Raw genomic sequence first — 21,626 nt, forward strand, 5'->3', positions numbered from 1 at the left:
AGAGGCTGCATCTGAAGTGGAGCTGGTCACTAGAACCACTCCCCACTCTCCTGGGCAGGCTGGTTAGCTCACTGTGAAGAGAAGTGGTTCCACAAGTCCTGCAGCTTGAGTTCCACCCACTGGGACTGAGTTGCCATTGGCCAGATCCAACAGCACCAGTTCTGCTCATGCTATTGCTCCTGTTTATCTGCTGGGGCCTTGTTGCTGGTCCTTGGCCTGCAGAACAAGGCATTGCAGACCTGGGACTTGGAGCCCTTCCTGTTGGCCCATGCAGGGGCCATATCTGACAGCAGTGAATGCCTCCAATGTACCAGTTCCTGCAGTAGGGGCTCTCCTTCCACAATACTAGGGGCAGGCACTTCCCCATTTCAGATAAGAAACTAGACTGAGGTCCAATGATTTACCCAATGTCAAAACCCAAAATCCAGGGTCCCTCTGATACCTAATAAAGCAAAATAGCCTGGGTATTGTCCAGAGATGGGATAAGGAACAAGGGTGGACTTATCTTTCCAGCCTGGCTTGAGGCTGCACTCAACAGAGGGGGGATGGATCTCACTTCCTGACAAGGTCTTTGTGTGAAGGAAAGACTGCAGGTAGGCACCCAGGAAGACCAAAATGAGGACTCCCTGGGCTCATGGACATTCTGGGCATTCCCATCTGTTCCCTCCATGGCCAACAACATGGACTTTCCTGTGTTACTAGGCAGGTAGTCATTGTCAGAACCAGCTGTATTTCTATGGCCCACATCCATTCCTGCTGGCTAAACAGCCATCACTGACCAACAGAAATGAGGAGGAGGCCAAAATCTGTATTCAAGCCAAAATAGCCACCACTGGGTTGGCCACACTCTGACTGTGGAGACTGCTGAGGCCAGGCAGGGAGAAAATTGGAAATAGGAAGAGAAGTGTGTAGGTCTTTTCCAGCTTTTCTGGATCCAGCATGCATCTGGGGCAAGACTGGTGTAAAACGTTCCTGGTGGCTGGGTCCCTCCACCCCAGAGTCCCAATGAGCATTGACAGCCCTGGCTGCAAACTGTATGGGCTGCATGTGACTCCAGCCTCACCATGCTCTGCCAGCCTCACAGAGCTGATCAGGGGAAGTATCCTGTGGGCAGTTCTGTGGGCCCATGGTACATGCCCAGAAACTTCCAGCACAGGTCACAAGCTGCAGTGGAGGTGATCATCTCAGCAGCCTGCTCAGACCTGCCCTACAACCAGGCAATTCACAGTCCCCAGTGCACCATATCTGCTTGCTGTCACCTTGGTAGCCATCTGAGCCTTCCACACCAACTGATGTCTTCCACTTGAGCTCTATCCTCTCCCACCTGACTCAGCCCCTGCTGCACCATTCATATTTTAGGTGAGATGTTGTGACCCAATTACTGACTTTGGCAAGTTTTATGCCAGACCCAATGATAGTAGCATCCACATTGCATGACTTATCATTTAACTAGTTTCTATGTTTGGGATTTGACCCAGGGCTGCATGCATGCTAGGTAGTAAACTAACAATGAGCTATACCTCAGCTCCTAATGAGGCTGTTGTGTGGAAGCCCATCACCCAGGCTTCCCGCTCTGCTCACCACCTGAGTCAATGTGCCTGTACCCCAGTCAACCTCAGCACATTCATTCCTTCCAGACTAGGGACTCTGCACCAACATGCCATATTCCTAACCCAGAACACCCAGACTTTGTCCCTGTTTTTCATGAACATAGAGGGTGAAGTGTCAGGAGAGGTCGGAGAGATGCAGGGTGGATGCCCAGAGGAGGGCCCTTTTGTAAAGGGCTTCCCTACTGCTGAGGGTAGGGGTTTATCTTGGGGGCCCTTGGCTAGATTATATAGCGGCCTGGAGAGGAGGCAGAAATCAGAGAACCCTAGATATGTGACCTCTTTACATGCTATTTGGACCTTTTGTGGAGAGGAAGGATATCCCTTTAAGGCCAAGAATTAAGTAGGAGAACTGTGTCATCTGTTGAGTGCCCTTTGCATGGGCTTTGGACAGGCTAGAAGAATTTGTAGAGGTTTGTAAAAGGTGCATAGAGTAGGATTGGATTGGAGCAAGAAGAAAGCTTAGAAGAGATCCCTTAGAATGGAGGGATCCAGGGACCCAAATAAGGGCTATCTGCTTTGGTTGTCTAAGGGATAAGTGGGCCAGGCCTGGGTGCTATATTTGATCCAAGAGGCATTGTAGGGGAGAGTCGACCGGCAGAGAGGACACATTACCCATGTAATGAGGAGGGAAGAGGATGCAGAGAAGGAGGAAACTGATTTATTGGCCAAAGGGATTTCCCTGCTAGAGCCCAAAAATCAGGAGTGCCTAAGTGGCAGGTTTGAGCTGCAGAGATTGGGCGTCACCGAATCCTGACAGTTGAAGCTCTCCTCCTGGATGGAGCCAGAGCCATAGGAGACCTTGGCCAAGGCTTTTCAGGACCCCTCCTGGAGAGGCTGGATACTCCCAGGGCCAGAAAGAGGGGAGAGGCTGGGCAAGAGAGAGGAAGGGAAGGTTAAGCGTCTCTCTAGCAGCTGAGTTTTAAAGGTGAGAGGACTAGGACTTTAGGAATCTGCTCAAGGAAAGAGTACCTGAGGGCTACCGTAGCCTTAAAGGCTGTGGTGGGGTGCTTTCCTTCCCACAGGTGGGCAAAGAGATTTGCTGGACAATAATCAACATATTGCAAGAGGGTGGATTTGGGGCACTTGGGGGGGGATGAAAAGATTGGAGGTCAGAGGTCAAGATTTGTCCAAAGAGGTGTGGACTATCTCGAAATCCCTGAGAAAGGACAGTCCCATCCTTATCTTTCCCATCTTATCTTTCTATTTGGTGTGTAGCATGAAAGAACGATCAAGGTTTGCCATCAGAAAAAGTGCCCATCAATTGAGGAAGAGCTCTGCATATTTATAGAGCCGGGGATGGTTTGACAGTTATGACCGTTTAATGGTTGAAGCGTTTGACAGTTGGCATGGGGTACTTTTTGATTGGTGGTTAAGGATCATGTGAGCCAGCAGGGCTAGTCTGATTGGTGGGTAAGTATCATGTGATCCAGTAGGGCTAGTCTGATTGGTGGGTAAGGACATGTGAGCCAGCAGGGCTCACCATTGGACAGCTCTTCTAGGGGAGTGGGGAAGTTAGTGTTTGGAGCCTGGGTAACTCCCAACATAGCATATATTGGTCACTATGTTGCTAGAAAGTTAAAAGACGGTCCTCTTCTCTGGACACTTTGGGAAGAAGAGTACTTTATCTCTTCAAACTGGTAGGTGCTACTTTAAAGAAATTACTGTTTCAATGGTCCTCTAGTTACCTGACACTAATGCATCTCTGTCACCTCACCAGAATTCAAATAGTTATTTTTTTTAACATGAAAAGCCTTGGGACGGGATGTGGAAGATTTCTTTTCCCTTGTTTAATGAAACATTTACTTATGGATTCACATTGAAATTATATATAAGCATATAGTGGATATAAGTTGCTTCTTTTCAACCCAGTGTCTCTTTTAAGTGATAACAAGAAACACTCATGATAATTCTTTTTCCAAATTTTAAATGCCAATGCATCCAATTTTATACTTCTTTTAATAATTATTATAAAGGCCTTTTATTTTAAAATGTGGCCTTGGAATGGAGTAACATTGCCAATATACCAACTGGAAATTTGAATTTCAATTTCATATATGAATAATAGGAATTGAAAATGGCCATCCCAGTTAGTTTGCTTTTCACACCTCTTTTAAGACCAATTTATTTTCTAGATGAAAGAAAGTTATCTTTCTATAGTTTTAGCCTAATGTTAAATTAAACTGTTCACAAGTAGAATGTTTTAAACACTGCTACTCAGATTTTGAATTTCCAGAAAAAAAAATATTGTTTGGTATTTATATAGAACACTCTATACAGAATAAACTTGTATTCATTAATTATACATCATGAAGTGCAACAGTGATATGCTTATAATTTTATAGATATCATATGCAGTATCTTAATTTTTCTTTTCCTCATCCACACCCAGCCTTGTCCCAGGTCCCAATCTTTGAGGAAAAAAAACTCTCTCTCCTCCCATTTGTAATTCTATATAACTCCCTTTATATCTGTTTCCCTGACCCACACCTCAAGATTTGAACTTGCAAAATATTCAGCCAAAAACATCTTTCTGGAATCAAAGAAAATAGATAATGTAGGGCAGATGTGGCGTATCTCAGTGCAGCCTCCTAGGGTCCTCAACTCCCTTAATGGAGGGTACACAGTTTTCACCTAGCAGATTTCAGTTAGATGGAAGAAACTAAGTTCCTGTGTCACTGCTGTTATACAGTACTATTTTCCTGAAGTTCTAGAAAACCTCTCAATTAATGCCCATGTGAAATACACAAACAATAACATATAGACTAATATTCAGATCAGTCAGTTTCAAGACTGTTTGGTCTTAACACCATTGCTACAAATTCACCCCAAGGAAATGAGATCTGTAGTGGTCTGGATTTTTATATTTTATTCAATGCCTTTCCTCTAACTTCTCAAACAGTACCTGACATATTAAATGGTTAATATTTTCTAAATAAATGAATCTGCTTACATTCTGGATTAAAACTCACAGCAACAAAATTTCCAGGCTGCTTTGTAGAATGCTGAAAAATTTCTTAAAATTCAGTTCTTTGCATACCATACAAGAGTCTGGCACACTGGCTTTGAAGCAAAAATTAGACAGGCAGTCAGTATAGATAGGTAAATCAAGTCAGGCCACATCAAGGAGGTCAATTTGAGAAAATTGGAAACTGCCCCTGAGGTATTAAAATGTTAATTCATTCACAGCCCTTCCTCCACCCTTATCAAGGACCTGCCCCTGCTCCAACATGTCCCTAAGGTAACAAGTCCCAGGAATTGCCCCTCCCTACAGAGAGTATAAGGTTGTTAATGACTGTGTGCTGGGCTGCTGCATCCTGCCCTTCCCCCTTCAACCCCCCCTGGTTCTCACCCTTTAGCCATTCCACCTAATGTGTGCTGGGCTGCTGCATCCTGCCTTTTCCCCCTTCAACCCACCTGGTTCCCACCCTTTAGCCATGCCACCTAATGTGTGCTGGGCTGCTGCATCCTGCCTTTCCCCCCTTCAACCCACCTGGTTCCCACCCTTTAGCCATGCCACCTAATGTGTGCTGGGCTGCTACATCCTACCCTTCCCTCTTCAACCCACCTGGTTCTCACCCTTTAGCCATGCCACCTAATGTGTGCTGGGCTGCTGCATCCTGCCCTTCCCCCTTCAACCTACCTCATTCCCACCCTTTAGCTATGCCACCTAATGTGTGCTGGGCTGCTACATCCTGCCTTTCCCCCCTTCAACCCCCCTGGTTCTCACCCTTTAGCCATGCCACCTAATGTGTGCTGGGCTGCTCTATCCTGCGCTTCGCCCTTCAACCCACCCGGTTCCCACCCTTTTTCCATGCCACCTAATGTGTGCTGGGCTGCTGCATCCTGCCTTTCCCCCTTCAACCCCCCTGGTTCCCAACCTTTGGCCTTGCCACCATGCATTTCTGGGTCTAATCACCTAATGCACTCCAGAAAGAGAAAGTTAAGGGAAAGGAGCAGGAGAACAAAGAAAGCCTAGGGCATATAAAAAGATAGAACACCTGGCTTCTCAGGATACCAGCTGTGGCCCCTTCCTCCCTCTAGGATAAGTTTGTGTTACCCCTTAATAAATAAACCCTGCTTTATCAGCTGTACCCTGCCTTTATGGTTCTTCTACCACAATACCCACATTACAGATGCAGAAAATCATAGACTACTCCTTAAATCCACTTTTCCCTTGCACATTTTTGTCTCTGAGCAGGTACTTCTCTGTGCCAGGTGCATTAACTTCCATGTACCTACACACTCTTTAAGATGCATTTCAAAGTACCACCTGCTCTTTGGAACCTGTCTCCATGCAGCAGAGTGAATTCCTCACACCCCTGTACTCCACAGCCCACACTCCGCCAAAAGCCTCACCCATAGAGGTCCCCTCAAGGACAGCTGCCCACCCTCTGTAGGAGCAGAGATCTGCCAAGGTCCACCTCAGGATGTCCCAGGAAGGCCGCATTGGGGGCTCCATCTCCGTTCAGGGCCCAACCTGCCGACCCTGCCCGAGTCGCTTGAGACCCTGCTATCAAGCACGAGTGGCACCGCCTCCCAGCAAGGGGCCTCAGCCCGCAGCTCTGCCTACACAAGGAACAAGGGAAAGCGGGTCAGTGTTGAGGGCTCTGAAGAGCAGTAGCCCAGCGCCTTCCCTTCCCTCCTGCAGGAGCCAAGGACCAAGGGCCAGGAGGGCTCCAGGTACCCCGTGGCCCCTTTTGTGCCATGGCCCCTTAGCTTCCCTGGCCACCCACCTCTGCCCTGCCCGGCCTACCATCCGCAGGCCCAGGACCGGCCCTGTTGGGAGTGCCCGAGCTTTAAAGACTAACTTCCCCATCCCCCCAAGAAGAGCTGTCCAATGGTGAGCCCTGCTGGCTCACATGATCTTTACCCACCAATCAGAGCCCCGCTGGCTCACAAGATCCTTACCCACCAATCAGAGCCCTGCTGGCTCACATGATCCTTACCCACCAATCAGAGCTCTGCTGGCTCACCTGATCCTTACCCTCTAATCAAAAAGCACCCCATACCAACTGTCAAACCACCCCTGGCTCTATAAATATGCAGAGCTGTTCCTCAATAAACGGGCATTTGCTCCGATGACAAGCCTTGTTGGTTCTTTCAGGCCCAGTACCTGAGAGGATGGCCTGCTCTTTGTTGACCACCGTCCAGGCCCTAGCTCCTCCATGGCGCCCACGTCCTTCTCCCAGATCTGGGTAACCACCTGTGCCAACACCCTGCAGTTACACAGGGCATGCTCTCCAAGATGGAGGGGGCACATAAGGTCGCTGATGCTCATGCTGCGTCACCAGGAGACACGTTTCTGGCCAGCATGGGGTGGGCCCAGCGGCTGATTGAGCCTCCCTCAGGGGAACCAGAGTGCCACCTGGAGGCCTGTGGAGGGCATGACACCCCTCACCGCATCTCCGAGCCCCTTGACCAGAGGCATCTGCAGAGCCTAGATTGGGTAGGCAGAGTTAATATGTCCAAATGGCCACACTTCCAAATTCCACATACCGATCCAGTGTACTTCTCATAAAACCCCAATCAGTACATGAATTTATTTGGAAGGATGAGAGACCCAGATTAACCATGTAATCCTGAGCAAGAAAATGAATGCAGGAAGCATCACAATACCAGCCAGAGAACCAAAGAAGAAAGGAATAGAAATCTATTGATTTTTGATGAATATGATACATTATTTCTCTGTGTATTGAGGTTTAGGGTCTTTTAAAGATCTGAATTGAAGCTGCTCTTCTGTAGAACACTCAGAAAGATATCAAATACAGGTAATAGTATACAGCATAGAAAGGCTCCATTCCCCCAGGAGGAGAACCAAAAAAACCGAGTGAATAAAGATATAAGTGGGGGGCTGGAGATGTGGCTCAAGCGGTAGCATGCTCGCCTGGCATGCATGCGGCCTGGGTTCGATCCTCAGCACCACATACAGACAAAGATGTTGTGTCCACCAAATACTAAAAAATAAATATTAAAATTCTCTCTCTCTCCCTCTTTCTCACTCTCTCTCACTCTTTCTTTAAAAAAAAAGATATAAGTGGGACTTGGAACAGAAGCAACACTCAGAGGTAATAAAAGGAGGTAGGAGAGGATACATATAATAACCAGTCAGAAAGGATGAAAATCAGGGAAGAGAAAGTTGTATCACACTTCCCAAAGCAAATTAAAAATAATGCCAATAAATGAAATGGTCAGCAATGTCACGTGGTGCTAGAAGGATTTGACTATTAAAAAGACATTTATAGTTAGAGGGTAAATGTCTGAAAAAGTTACAAAGTGGACTGGGGTTGTGGCTCAGTGGTAGAGCACTCGCCTAGCATGTGCAAGGCCCTGGGTTCAATCTTCTGTACCACATAAAAATAAATAAAATAAAGATATTGTGTCCAACTACAAAAAATAAATGTTAAAAAGTTACAAGGTATTGGTAGAAACCACCAGAGGAAGTCATTGTTTGTAGAAGACAGGATATGGAGGGAAGATGAAGAACATACTATTCACTTTACAAAACAGAATACATATCACATGGGAGGTTCAAGCCTGAGCCACCTAAGAAACACTGCATCCAAAAAGTCACTCCAACAGAGGAATGAATTCATAGAAACAAGTAAGATAGCCAACAAAGAAGAAGTCACTGGTGACGTGGGTACAACAGGTGAGATTAGGAGGAGGCAGGACATAACAACAGTGGACCAAAAACTCTGTAACCTTCCACACCTCTGCTAGGCAGAATGGACCCACAAAGAGGCACACTGATCTAATCCCTGGACCCTGAAAGTGAGTTCCATCATATGGCAAACTGGACACTGCAGATGTAGTCAACATAATTGATCTTAAATTAGATGAATTATTGGGCTTATCTGTTGAATATAACCTAATAGGAATCATTTAAAGCAAAGTACTTTCAACTGAGCTAGAAAACAGGCACATCAGAAGTCAGTGAACTCATAAGTATGAGACAGATTAAATGCATCTGAAATCCAGGTGATATCTAGAAACTAACAGCACTCCCAAGCTATTAGTCATCAAGAAAATGGAAACATCAAGCCTACAACTGCAAGGAACTGGATTCTGCCCCTAACCCGAATGAACTTTGTGAATAAAAACGTTTTACATCTTTCTTCATAATAGATTTTATTTACTTGTTATTTATTTAATTGTTATTTATTTACTTGTATGTCTTATCTGAAACTCTAGTAGAATGCTGAAAAAAATTTACAGTGAATATACTAGTCCTGTCAATAATCTCATAGGGAAAATATACAAGCTTACATAAATAAATATGATGAAGCTATGAGGAATTTTAGAAGTCCTTCATCTAACGAAATACTTTCTAGAGACATTTCTATATGGATATAAGACAATAAGCCACAGATTCAAAAGCATCATAAATTCTAAAAAAGAGAAATTTTAAGAAAATTAGCATAATTTTTTAAAATCAGTGAAAATAAAACATGTAAAAGAATATTTAAATAAAACATATAATCATTAAACTTTTTATGAAAGGAACCAAAGGATTTGAGAATCATTTTTAAAAAGAAATAATGTAGTCAAATGAAACATACATATATATCTATATATCTATATCTATATATATATCTATCTATATATATATATATATATATATATATATATATATATATATATGACATAAAATATATGAGTAGAGTTTTAATGGAAGACATAGTTAAGGTTTCTTAAAAAGTTTTAAAAATAAAATAGATCCTACCACATGATTCAGCTATGCCACCTCTAGGTATATGTCCAAAGAAATAAATTTAGCAAGCAAAAGAGGTCATGGCATACCAATGTTTATTACAGTACTAGTCAAACTAGTCAAGATGGAATCAGGATAGGTCCGTGTCTGCAGTGACTTGAGATAAACACACACACACACACACACACACACACACACACACAATGAAAATTCTGAAAGTAAATGGACTATTAGGGAATGTGAAGAGAACTGGAGATAGGGAAAGATGAGTGAAAGACAGGATCAAAGACATGATAAATAACATTATATATGCATGTATGAACTGTCAAAATGAAACCCACTGATTTGTACAACTGATATGTGTTAGTAGTAAAATAAGTAATCTGTGACAAATAATATTTTAATTTCAAAAAATCCGTGCTTATTTAGTCTTGCTATTCAGAATTTGTTTTTGCTAGCCTTATATTTAGGCAGAAGTGTCATATGAAGATAATGTACTTCAGTATCTGCCTGTCTATTGTGCCCACAAGTCTAACGTGCAACTCTTAAAACACATTTCTTAAAATTCAGATGTTTATAAACTGATTATAATATAGTTCACATAACCACTGTATCTGGCGGTGAGTCCCTTATTAAACAATAATATTCTGAAGGAAATTGTATGAATATTCACCATAAATGGTTTATATAAGAACTGTAAATTGCTTCAGGTCAATTTGGTATCACTTGAGTTTTGAAACAAAGTTATGGAGTATATCTTGTTTCCAATGTTTATTTAGTATAAATGATTTTGTATCTGTATGTACTTTTTTGGTAAATTATTATCTCTGTGCTATAGTCTCTTTGGGGGAGCAATTCTTCTATAATAAAAGAGAAAAATTATTTTTAGAGAAATCTGAGTGTCAGATTTTAGTAAATAACCCAAGCTCACAGAACAGGTAAGTGTCAGAGATAAAGAACTGCTCCAGCATTGAGTGTCTCTGGGTTTCTGGTATCTTCTCTTAATTCCCAAGTTGTACTCAGGGTACTGGGCTGAACAACTCTATGTTCTATTCCATGAGGAAAATTGCATCAAAAACAACATTGCCTATTTGCCTTTCCTCATTATGTACCATTGTTTAGAACCAAATGATTCTGTTTTTATGTAGATCTTAAAAAGATATTATATATTTGTAATGAATAATTTATGGCAGAAAACTCACTGTTAATACTTACCAAGAATAATTGTTTTATTTTCAAAACAACTGGATGAAAATTGTACATCTAAAAAGAATGTAAACATAAAAAGAGTGTACTTAGGACTACACATTTGGGCAATGATATTTTAGTTCTTCTATAATATAAAATGCCCCCCAAAAAATATTTTAAAAATATATAGAGTAATATAATTACAATATGGATGATTTAATGGATTAAATATTTGGGCTTTTGAAATTACCCTTATTGGAATCTTATATTATTATTATTATTATTATTATTATTATTATTATTATTATTTAAAGTTTCTGTAGGTTTTTAAAAAATATTTATTTATTTATTAGTTGTAGTTGGACACAAATGTTTATTTTATTTATTTTTATGTGGTGCTGAGGATCAAACCCTGGGCCTCACACATTCTAGGCAAGTGCTCTACCACTGAGCCACAACCCCAGCCCCTCTTATATTATTTTTAATGTTCCTTATTCTCTCACAGAATTAAAATGCATTTCATGTCACATTGTCTCCACCTGCTTGGTTCTACAATGCTTATATTTCTTGATGATTCTTTAAATCATTAGCTATAAAACTTCCACAAAAATGTAACAATTGTGTTTCAATTTTTATGTCAAATAAAGATATTTTCTCGATATTTTAGAAATAAGATTTACAAAGAATAGGTAACTATACCCAAGGAGTTTATTGATTAAAAATATCAACTAGTTGGCTATTTTATCTGCACATAATTAGTGGAAGTTTTAGTTGTTTCATACTGATTGGACTGAAGTAAATCTGTATATATATTTGAGATAAATACAAACTCTGATAATTTTTAAGTTATTCACTTCATAAATTATATTTTGGAAGAAACCTCATGGTACTTTTAGTTGAGGAAAGTAAATGTCTTATCTGAAGCTTGGCCCCAAACAAAGAAAGGCACCTTGAGTTATTCCCTGAGTGGGCTTTACTATGTTTCCTTTCCATTGGTAGTGTGTCCCATCACTAGGCACAGCTAAATTCTAGAATCACACGTTTCAGGAACAAGGAAACCATAAGCAAATGTGGACACGTTTAGGTAGCTTGGAGCAAATTATGTCCTGTGATGTAGAAGAAACAAGTGATCATATCTTTTTTTTCAGGTATAGTGATTAAAATATGTTCAAACTAACAGGACTTCTGTCTCTGCAATAATATCCTATCAGATGCTGAAGATTAACCAAAAGCATAGAAATATGTGATTGGGAGACTCTCTTGATGTTATTGGCCCATGGTTATAGCCTACTGTGAATCAACCAATGTTGAGGCTTAAGTCATTTTATCAGAGGGAAGATTCAACTTTCACTAACCCAGATAGCATCCAAAGACATAGCTTTTTCCTCATATATAAGTAAAGCCACATTTTGGGCATAAGGTGGAAGAAATATTCAAAAGCAATAAAAAAGTACAGTGTTGCTGACAACTCTAATGGGTTTGGATGAAAGTTTATGTTCACATCTTGTCAATGGTGGTACTTCTTTCCTTGGTTGTCCAAATTGACCTTGACCAAACTCCTTATTATCCCATAAAAAAATCTCAGCAAGTAACATTTCTTCCCATACCTTTATTCATCCACTATATAGCTATTGTAAATCAGTGAAACTATTTTGCAGTAAATTCAGAAGATATGTATATCCTCTCATAACCAGTTCTCTATCTCAATTTCTTTAGGAATAACTAGCAGCTCCTATGTTCCCAATGGAACCTGGAGGAAATTGACAATAATTTTGAGGAAGTAGGTTCTTCATGTTATTAGATTGGTTTTATATCCATCAATCAATTATTCAATAAATGTTTTGAACACTAACCAGCATTGTATTCCACAGATACATGATGATGTATCTGTGGAAAACAAACAGACAAACATTGTTTTTTTAAAAAAAAATTATTGTATTTCTTTATAAAATTTGAATTGTTGTTAGGATAAATAAAAAAAGTTAATGATTGCTTAGCATAGTTATATTCCTCAGCTATTATTTTCACTATATTAGTATCCCAAAATAATGATAGTTAATTTCATTAAATAATGGCTAATTAACAAGATTTTAAATTGGTGCATTTCTGGGAAGCCCCTTGGAATATAAAAAAATAAACAAACAGAGGTCCAATATTCCCATTTGACAAGACATAATTATTTGCCTTAATGAAATTAATATTTTCAGAATTATTGTGGGGATAAGTTTGTTAAGCTGGTGCTTCAAGTAATTTCAGGTTTCTTGTAGTGCTTGTAAAATCAATTCTTTTATATTATTCAGGGCATGGAAGCAAGTGCAAGTTTAGAATCTTATTTTTGTCAGGGTAACCAAATTTTGAAAAGCTAAGCTTTGTTTCTTTCTTCTGACTTACAAAATAAGAGTCAAGAATTATCTTCCCAAATGAGTATAAAATACCAAATTTTTACCTCCAACTCGTAGATTTGGGCAAATAATAATTTGAAAAATTAAAGAAACTTGTTTAATGTAATGAACTCAGGGGTGTGCTTCTACGGAACTACACCTCAGCCCCTTTTGTTTTGGGAGACAGGGACTCACTAAGTTGTCCAACTTGGCCTGGAGCATGCAATCTTCCTACCTGAGACTCTGGAGTCACTGACATTACAGGCCAGCATGACACTATATGGAGCTTACATGGAGCTTATGGAAAGGTAAGAATAATGCATATGTGTGTATCTTGTACATAAATATGCTTAGTCTGAAACATATCTGTGTGCATAAACTGTGTGTGTGTATGTATACATAATGATGGTTCTAGGTGCTCTGAAGTCAGTGAAGGGCTATAATGCAGTGGGCAGTGGTGGCCTCTCTGATAAGGTAACAAATAAACAAAACAAAAAAGAAGTAACAAAAGGGACAATTTGAATAGATGTACAAAGACAATAAAAGCAGCAGAAACTCCCTCAAAAAATCAGACACCCTGACCTATCAACATGGAGTTATAAGACTGAAATCTACATTAAATCCAGGGAGAAAAAATCCCAAGTTAAGAATGTTATATACAAGATTGACCAAATTATGGGCATGCACATATTTGGCATAATGAATCCTATGATTATGTATATTTACAATGTACCTAATTTTGAAAAGTTATAATCTAAGTTGAGTGTGGTGGCACACGCCTGAAATCCCAATGACTCAGAGTGAGGCAGGAAGATCTGGAGACCAAAGCCTGCTTCAGCAGCTTAGTAAGGCCCTAACCAACCTAGTGAGAACCTGACTCCATATAAAAAATAGAAATTCTAGAAATGTAGCTCAGGGTTAGAGTGTCCCTGGGTTCAATCCCCAGTACCAAAAACCAAAAATAAAATAACAATAATTAAAATTTAAACAAAAAAGAGAACATCTAAAAGAAACCCAAAAGAACATTATGCATCAAAGACCAACAATCATATTAACAGAAGATTTAACAACTGCTGCAGACACAAGCACATAAAAAAGATTTCCAAAGGACTGAACAACAACAACAACCACCTGTCATCCTAGAGATTTATAACTAGTTAAACTATAACTAGAGTAGGGGCAGGAAAGGACAGCTTGCTCCCTGAAAAAAAAAAAAACTATTAAGCAGTTATTAAACAATGTTCTTCTGGCCACACACATTTTGGTGCACACCAGTAATCCAAGCAGCTCTGGAGGCTGATAGCAGAGGATCACAAGTTCAAGGACAATCTCAGCAACTTAGTGAGGCCTTAAGGAATTCAGGGAGATGCTGTCTGTAAGTAAAATATAAAAAAAAGGGCTTGGGATGTGGCACCCCTGGATTCAGTACCCAGCACAAAAAATAATACATCTGAATAAAGCAAAATGACCTCAGAGAAAAGGTATGATTTGAAGGAGGAATAATTCACACAACACAATTGAAAAAGATCTTTATCATTGTGGAATTAGAAAATGAATTAACAAAGAAACAAAATGGAGTCAGGTGACAACAGTGTTCTGAGGAGAGCAAGATGACAGGTATGTCAGAGCAACCTGGAGGGGAAGGGCCCTGCTTTGGATGGGGCAAGTTTTCTTTCTCAACATCAGGACAACTGAACTTCTGAGCCAGAACAGTCCTTAGGGTGGGAGCTGACCTGGGTATGAAAGGCCGTAGACAACACCTGCCCTTTTAACAACCCAAAGTGTCTCTAAACAATATCACAGGCCCTTAGGCCCGCTCCTGGGGGCCCTAGAAAGAGGTGCCCAAGAAGGCAGGGGCTGGCCTGGGACGCCAGGAGGAGCAGATAGGGACCCACCTCCAAGCTGGCCCCAGCGTGTCCAGGCACAATCTGAGGGCGCCATCCAATTACTAGTACCCAACAGGATCTCAAAGTTTCTCGTCTGTTTCTGGGCTGGAAAGAGGAGTGATGTGTTCTTTGAGCAGCTCCACGGGGTATACCAGGTCCCTCTCTGCTGCCTTGATAACATTTACCAGATTTTCCTGAAGCCGCTGGCACAGAGACCAAACCAGAAGAACCAGTAACACCAGGCACAGAGCCCCCAGGGCAACCACAGCCAGCCACATCAGCCACATCAGCCACAGGTATTCCACGGGGGCCTGGACCTCCAGGTCACTGAGGGGCCCACTATCACAGCCACAAGGTACCCTCAATAGCCAGCCGTGTCCCCTGCTCCTCTGAAAAGCAGTGGTAGGCCCCAGCATGGTGATATTGGGCAGTCATCACCACCAGGGACTGGATACGGGCATCATAGTGGACGGAGCCTGGCTGGTCTGCAGGTAGGACCTGGCCCTCAAAGGTCCAGTGGGCATAGGCCAACTTGGAGGAGAGGCAACAGGGCAGTTCCAAGTCTGTGCCCACTACCATTGTGATGTTTTTCAGCATTCGCCTGACTGTAGCAACAGAGGGAAGGTAGCAGAGTCAGTGCAAGAGACCAAGGGCCAGGGAGGTGTGATGTGGAAAATCCACCTGAGGACCACAGACCATCTGGAGGGGAGGGGGCCACAAAAAAGCTCACATTTCTTATTGCCATGAAGGTCACAAATGCTTATGGTGTCTGAGATCCCCATGTTCTGAACAAGCAAAGATCTGGCAGAGGAAAGGAGTATCAGAAGCTTGGCTCCAACCACCATATCCACCCACCTTCCTGGCCCCAGCCCTTGCAGAACCCAGCTCACCCAGAGTGGCTGGCCACAGACAAACAGTGCCTAGTGTTGACGCTCCAGGCACAGTAGCAGTCCCACACAAGGACACAGTCTGCACAGACGTGGTACTTCACAGTCTGCTAGGGGCAGCTGGACCAGCTGAGAGCAGGGGCAGGCAAAGAGCAGCGTCTGTGGGAGAAGAGGAGTGAGAGGGTTAGTGGGGCCACAAGCAACCCCGGGGCTGCTCAGACTCCCAGGAGCACAAGCAGGAGAGGTGCCCACACGAGGAAGAGGCAAAGGAAGGTCCAAGGTCTCAAAAAAACAGGGAGGCTGTGCACACAGAAGGCATGAAACATTTTCCTCCAGTGCCCTTGGCTCTCACAATAGCAGAAGCACAGCATAAGGTGTTCTCCATTAGAATGGTAACTGCCAATCTGAGTGTTTACACGACCCCACATTCTTTCTGCCATTACTTAATGTGCTGGAGAACAATTTTAAGTGATAATAGCTGCAAAAGGCAAACAAATCATCATCCAGAGGATGCTGCAAATGTGTATGAGGGTTAAGGAAAAAGACAACACTTCAGGGGACATTGTGGGGAAGCAGAGTGTCAGGCCCAGAGCACCACTGGGGACTAGGCAGAAACCAACCCTGGAGGGCACCATAAACATGTCAAAGCTGGGGAGGTCTGGCGAGCATGGAGAGGATCAGGGGGAGGCTGTAAGCAGAGTCCTGGCCCCACATGGAGGTGTCTAAAGAGAACATGAGTTTTCTCCAGGACTAATTCTGGGAATGCAGCCTGCAGGGACCAGGGTATACATAATGCTCCTGCAGAGTGCCAGTCCTGTCAGCACACACCCTGACTTCCCAGGCTTGCCCTGAGCTGACTCAGGTGGGCTGAACTGGCCAACCATGCCAGCCTGATTTGGGGATGGTGGAGTGGGTGCAATGGCAGTGCATGGAGTCTAATCAGCTACCTTGCTGGGTGACAGCACAAGGCTTTCCACAGGTTTCTTATCAAACACTTGCAGTTCCTCGACCAGGTGGACCCCAGGCCTCAGGATCACAGCCTTGAGCAGCCAGCCATGTCCTGGAGAAGTCTGGAGAAGGGGTGTCAAAGACAGGGAATGAGGCTCTTGGGTGTCTCCCAAACCGACACACCCAAGAGCTTACCTACCTGTGCCAGTGAGGAGCACTGTATAGGTGGCTTCGTCAAATCCTGCAAACTGGTCGGCCACCAGGTGGTTGAAGTTGGTGTACTTCATGAGCAGGGGCTGCCCCATGAAGACTCCACCTGCTCGTCCATCAGTGGGTGCCTCTTGATGAAGATGAGGGTTTGTCAGGCAGCTCCAGAGAACTGGTGTGGCCGTGGTGATGGTGCCAGTTGTTGATGCACTGGTGTGGGCAGGGGTATGGGCAGGGGAGCTATCAGCTGGTGGGAGGCCACTGAAATTGACAGGGAACACTTCCTGCCCAGAGGACTCAGCGAGCCAGGCTGGGGGCTGGGGACTGGGTCAGTGTAGTGACCCCACTTCTGCACTTCCTCAAAGTACTCCTGGTAGGACCTTGGAACACCCGCTGGATCTCTTCCAACTGGTACTCACAGACTGCAGAAAGGTCCACATTACCCCTGTCACAGTGAGAGAGGGATCTCAAGGGTCAGGGCCAGTGCCCACCTTAACATCTCACCCCAGCTCCAGAGATTGCAGAAAGGCAGGGATCAGCACAAAATGCTCATGGGCAGAAGAATATGCCAGCAGCCAGATCTAAGGTGCCACCAGGCAGGGCCTTGCCTGATTTCCCCAGGGGCCTTTAAAAGGGGCAAGTACTCAGTGTTACAGACACTGTCCACCTGGATGTCCCTATAGTACAGCATGGTTCAGGCCCTCTCACCCACACACTGCCCTTGACCTGAACACCTGCTCATCCCCACCCCAGAATTCCTGGCCAACTCACCATCGCACATGAAATACACCAAAGAAGGTGGTCTTGTTCCAGGAGGCACCCTGCAAGGTGTGCACAGCCTGCAGCTGGTTGCAATAGAGCTGCTGGTCGGGCACTGAGACCCCAGCCGTGACTTCAGGAATGTGGTCTACTTTTGGTGCAGTGTGCGTGCACCCGCTATGTCATCCTGGCAGATATCAGGGGGATGCAGTGGGTCAGCCACTGCCCAGCCCACAGGGTTCCCAGGGCTCATGCTGGGGACTCAATACCTTGCAGACACGGGCAACTTGGGCCAGCAGCTGCTTGGTACAGCCGTCGTATTCCACCACCCTCTCACTGAAGAAGTAACCTTGTCGTCATCCCCTGTGATGCTCCCCACACTCTCAGGGACACAGGCAGAGGCAATGAAGTGGGGCCCTGTGGCAAGGCAAGGAGGGTTGGCCATGAGGTCACAAGGACCTCACAGGTTTTCCACCCTGGGCTTCCCCAGTCCTTCTCCCTGCTCACTGTTGAGCCATAAGGCCTCGTACTCTGCCTTCATGGGGTGATAGGGCCCCATGTTCCGGAGGATGACAGGCTGGGTGCCCAGGAAGTTTTTGAGGGTGGCTGAGTACATTTTCCTCTGTGGAAAATGGAAGTCAGGCCATAAACAATGTGTAGACACCCAGAGTGTGTCAAGTTCCAAGGGACTCACCCAAAACAGGCACAGCCACTCACCTACAAGAAGGCCAGTGTGGCCCTTAGCTGGGTCTTAGGGACACTTCCCCTTCCCGTCATCAAAATCTTCATGCCCCAAAGTGAAGGTGAGCATGTTCTAGGGGCAGAGGGAGCCAGTTAGGCGGATGAGCATGAGGGCAGGACCCCATACTGGAGGCCAGGGTGGCAGGCCGCCAGGGTGGGGCAGCACTCACCAGGTAGGTGCACTTGGGCTGAAAGGCGTAGGTACCACAGACATACAGGTGGGAGGTGTTGTAAGGCACCAGGAAGTTGATGAAGTTGAAGCACTCCATCTGGGGGATAAAGGGGTCAGTCAGTGAGACCCCTAGGTGAGGGCCACTAGCACCAAGGCTAAAGAGAGGTCTGCCCTCCTATGACAGTACTCCCCGGAAGAGTGCCCTGTGAGGCCCAGGAGGCCTGGTTGCTCCTCCCTTTCTCCCTACACTCGATCTTCTTCTCAGCTGGTGTCCCCAGGAGATCTAGGGGACAAGGAATGGTAATGTCATATATACAGGCAGAGAAGGATGATACCCTGTGGAAATCTTGATCCTCATCCTCCAGAAGCTTCTTTCAGTAGAGGACAGAAGCCCCTAGCCACCAGCAAGGAGCCCTGGCACTTGTCTTCCAAGTCACTCAGGAGGCTGAGGCAGGAGTATTGCAAATTCAAGGCCAGCCCTTGCAATGTAGTAACAACCTGTATGTAAATAAAGTTTGAAAAGGGACTGGGAATGCAGCTCATAGAGTCCCTGTGTTTAAGCTCAAGTACATGGGTATGTTGGGGGGTCCCATACTACCCCATCATGGCATAATCCAGTCAGTGCCATGGAAGGGAAACAGAGCTTGCTGATCCTGATGGAGGTTGGGAAGGCCTGAGGGCTGGGGGCAGCCTGGGCAGCAAGGCCCTCTGTGTCCTGCCCTCTCTCCCAACACAAGTACCTCCCCTGCCCCAATTCTTACCTCTTCTTGCAGCTCTAGAGCCTCCACACTGAAGGCAACCAGAGCCTCGGGCCCCCACAAAAAGGAGCCTAGACTGCTCCATCAGGGTCAGTGTCAGGAAGTCCTGGATGCCCATTTGGGAGAACCACCACACCACTGTAGTCCGATCTGCAGGGAAAAGAACAAGGCTGGAGTGAGCCGGCTGTAGACAGGCAGGCTTCCCTGGGATTCCAATCTTGCCTTTTCCAGTGGTTTTCTAGGCCTGACCTCTCTAGTTCCCCACATAAATGACACATGTTGACGGAAGCCTCACCCTGACTAGCAATAAAGGGCATTTTCTGAATATCGTTTGGCTTTGACAGATCCACTCAGGCCTCTTCTCCAGGCTTCCTCAGCCCAGGAAGAGGCCAATGTGGACTGGTGAGGGAGGAAGGATATTTCAGCTATGGGTTCTGGCCATAGGAACCCATCACAGGATGGTTCTCCCTGGCAGGGTCTGTGGCTCATCTGTCTATACAGCTGAACACACCCCATACCCCCCAGCTTGCTTGGCTTCTGCTCCTCCTTTGCTCTGATGCCTGCATCAGGTTCTAGCCAGGCCCAGAGGCCAGTCCAACAGGGCAGGAGGTACAGAAGAGCTGTGAGCTGTGTCTCAGGAAACCCTTCACTACAGCAGGACCCAAATCCAGCCTGCCAGAGACAGGAGCACAGCTGGCTTGGGACAGGCAGGGCTGGCAGGAGAGTAAGGGGAAGGATTTGGAGCTGAGAGGCCAGAGATGGCAATGAGGCTTGAGACCTGGAAACCCTTGCTTCCATACAGCATGCACAGGGCAGGTTGCCATTTATCCAGTTGCCATTTATACAGCCATTCCCTAAATAGCTGCCCGCTTCTCCTCAAGTTCTCCCCAAACCAGCTTGAGACTTTGGCCAACACAGGTAGGCATAGAAGGGCTTCCTTAGCAGCAGAGTGCACACCGTGGGAGGCAAGCTCATCCAAGGTCCCCAGAAGTCTAGGGATGATACAAACACCTGACATTACCTCTTCACACAGGTGTGTGTGTGTGTGTGTGTGTGTGTGTGTGTGTGTGCACGCGCACGCACACAACGAGGCTCTAAGGACTGCCTTGCATTCCCTGAATGTGAGCATGTGCACTTATGTGTACCCATCAAGGTGTCACAAGACAGCATGAGTATGGGCAGCAGGAAGGTCTATTGGGGTAAATAAGGGGCTTCTGGGTAAAGAGAACTAGAAAGACTGAAAGACACCCTCTGGCTAACTCCTGTCCTGGTTCCAGTTTCTCTCTAGTCGTCCAGCAGCAGTGGTACATGAAGAGCAGAAGAGCAGAAGTTGCTCTCACTTGCACATCAGGCCAGCCAAGTCTGAGTTGGGAGATAAAAAGAATTCCCTTAGCACCATGCTCGGTGTCAGTCAGACAGAGGCAACTAGGATGCATCCCAGGTTCTGACCTCTATCTAGTTCTGGGTCCAGTCAGACTTCTGTGAAATTGGCACCAAACACAACAGAATAAAATGATCACAGGGTTACAGGCAATTCCTAGGCAGTCTGTCTTCCTGCCTTCCTCCTCAAGTCTTTCTGTGTGACTTCAAGCACTCACCTCCAGAAGGTACTGTCTTTCTGGGCACAGGATTCCACCACAGCTCAGCCCCAATGCCCAGTTCCAACAGCCCAATACCAGCAGCCAGACAGCCCAGTTTGGGGTCATGGAGCATACCCCAGCTCTAAGTTCCTGACCAGCAGCCCTGTGAGGGAGAAGAAATGGTCAGCATGGCCAGGGAGAACGATCTGAAAGAAGGCCTCACATAGAGGCAACACAGGGCACCTACACAGAGCACCCGGGAGCTCTCTTAACCCTCTTATCAGGAGAACCTCACTTCCCACACCTGCCTTCTACCCAGTCAGTCCCCCAAGGACCCAGATGTCTCCCTGGGGAGTCAGGGAGGAGCTGAATCAGATGGAGGTATGGATTGATACAAAAAATCCCACTACGGCTTCCAGGCCTTCCCTCACACTCTCCACAGGAAGTTGCTTGGAACAACAAAAAAGAGGGACTCCCTGCATCACACTAAGGCCTAAGATATTGAAGAGTGTTTAAAAATTACCTCAAGGAGCTCCCCTGAGCTCCTGTCAGTCCCAAGATCAAATTCTGGGAGGAAAATCCCTTGGCAGAGGGAGGAGCATGTGGTGGGTCAGGGGATTGGCAAAGCTCCCAACCCAGGGACTAGGTGGACTGTGTGAACAGGTCCTGGCCCCATCCTGCCCCCTCCCCCAGCAAAGACAACAGATAGCAGAAACCCTGTTACATGTGGGCAGGTACAGAGTGGGAGTGGGGCCAAGCTTCCCAAGACCCCTTTGTTGCATCCTGTTCCTTGCAGGG

At 45.1% G+C, this 21,626-nt stretch overlaps 1 pseudogene; it reads right to left on the reverse strand.

The window, feature by feature from the left end:
- Window positions 1–14,687: 14,687 nt before the first annotated feature.
- Window positions 14,688–20,954, reverse strand: LOC143641126 (semaphorin-4C-like; annotated as a pseudogene).
- Between the last annotated feature and the right edge of the window lie 672 nt (window positions 20,955–21,626).

Source organism: Callospermophilus lateralis, unplaced genomic scaffold (assembly GCF_048772815.1).
Source record: "Callospermophilus lateralis isolate mCalLat2 unplaced genomic scaffold, mCalLat2.hap1 Scaffold_86, whole genome shotgun sequence".
NCBI classification, from domain to species: Eukaryota; Metazoa; Chordata; class Mammalia; order Rodentia; family Sciuridae; genus Callospermophilus; species Callospermophilus lateralis.